We start from the raw sequence: 1,651 nt of genomic DNA, 5'->3' as shown, positions 1-1,651 counted from the left end.
CTTTGATTTGAAAAATGTTTTGTGTGTCTTCCTCCGCTTTCCCTTGATGCCAGCCAAGGGTTGTTAGCAAGTCAATGTTTCCCACTTGAGGAAGGGGAAAAAAAAGTTCAGCACGTACATAAGTTTTGCTATTTGGCTTTTGTTTTTTGAATTAAAATAAAGGTTTCCTTCTTCCATGTCACAATCTATTAGCCACCGGGAGACCTGGTATCACAGTTCGCTCCCGTTCGCCCTGCATCTGTAGCAGATTTGACGGTGTGTGGAAACCAACACGAGCACTGCTCTGTGACTGTCACCTACAATCAGTTTGTGCTGTGGCTCAGATTAACCATGACAGTAGGCAATATTTCCAACATTATTAGAAGAGAAACCTAATATTTTGGGACATCAGGGATCTCTGAGCTGTTGTCCATCAAACTGAGAACCTTCATTTGCTAGTCCTTGGATGGATAACCTTAAGTTTTAACCACTTAGTGGACGAAACACTTCCTTAAATAAAAATAAGGAGATTAAATTTAATAGGAAGTGGGAAGATGGGACTGTTCCGGTATTTAAAGCTGCCTTGGGCTCATCCCCACAAGGGTTGGCAATCATGGCATCCAAGATGGACTCCTATGTGTTTCCTTGCATTTCTTTACACAGAACACCTTAGGCTTCCTTGAATTTTCATCCATAGGATATTTGTTATTACCTTTGTGACTTGTGAGTAGCTCTATCTTCAATATTTGGGGAATTTTACCTAATGCGGTTTCTGCCCCAAACAACGATTTGCCAAAGATCCTATATAAGGAATTTACAGCAAGGGCATTCAGATACTTGAAAAATACTTATTTAGAGCAAGCAAGCTAGCAAACAAAAGACTGTGCTGTATGAATATGGATGTAGGTATGGGTACCAATGACTGAAATGAAATGTAATGATACTATTTAGAAGTGGAAGGGTTAAAGGTCTGTATTTACCGGCCTGGGTGCAATATTTTACCTCTCTCAGACTTACCTGAGTTTACATGGACCTGACTAAAAGGTGGGTAGACTCCTGCTTTTCTGAACTCTGTTTTGTCTTCATTACAGTTGAGAAGAAAGAGGATACAATGATGGCATCTGGTGTGTATACACTGTTCATTTCCTTGGGGGCGGAAGCCCCTTCCCGTCTTACTTTTATTGTAGATCAATATACTCTCACACCAGGAATGTACAAGTTCCTCAGACTAAGCTTTGAGAATCTGATTTCATTAGACAGCATGCATTCTATCGGTTCATCTTAGAGGCCTGGGAGTCCTGGTCTGCTAGAGATTGTTACTGGACTTCCGTCTCTTGTTAGTCTTTTCCTTCTGGACCCTGGAGTATGTTCTTAATAAACATACATGAGAGAAATGGCTCCCAAAGCTAACTTTGCTGTCTTGTAAATAGCAGACTGAGGCTGGGGAAATGGCTGTACAGTGTAAGGACTAGCATTTGGATCTCTAGTACCCATGTAAGTGTCTGGTGGGCATGGTAGCCTGTCTGTACCCCAAGCACTCCTGAGCCATTAAGGGAATCTTCAGAGCAAGCTGCTGAGCTTGACTAGCACAATTAGCAAACTCTGGGCTCACACAAAACACTCTACCTTAAGACACATGAGAGAACATGGCTTCCCACGTCAACTTCTGTCC

The sequence above is a fragment of the Rattus norvegicus genome, chromosome 5 (genome assembly GCF_036323735.1).
Source record: "Rattus norvegicus strain BN/NHsdMcwi chromosome 5, GRCr8, whole genome shotgun sequence".
Taxonomy (NCBI): Eukaryota; Metazoa; Chordata; class Mammalia; order Rodentia; family Muridae; genus Rattus; species Rattus norvegicus.
Note: the sequence above shows the minus strand (reverse complement) of the source record.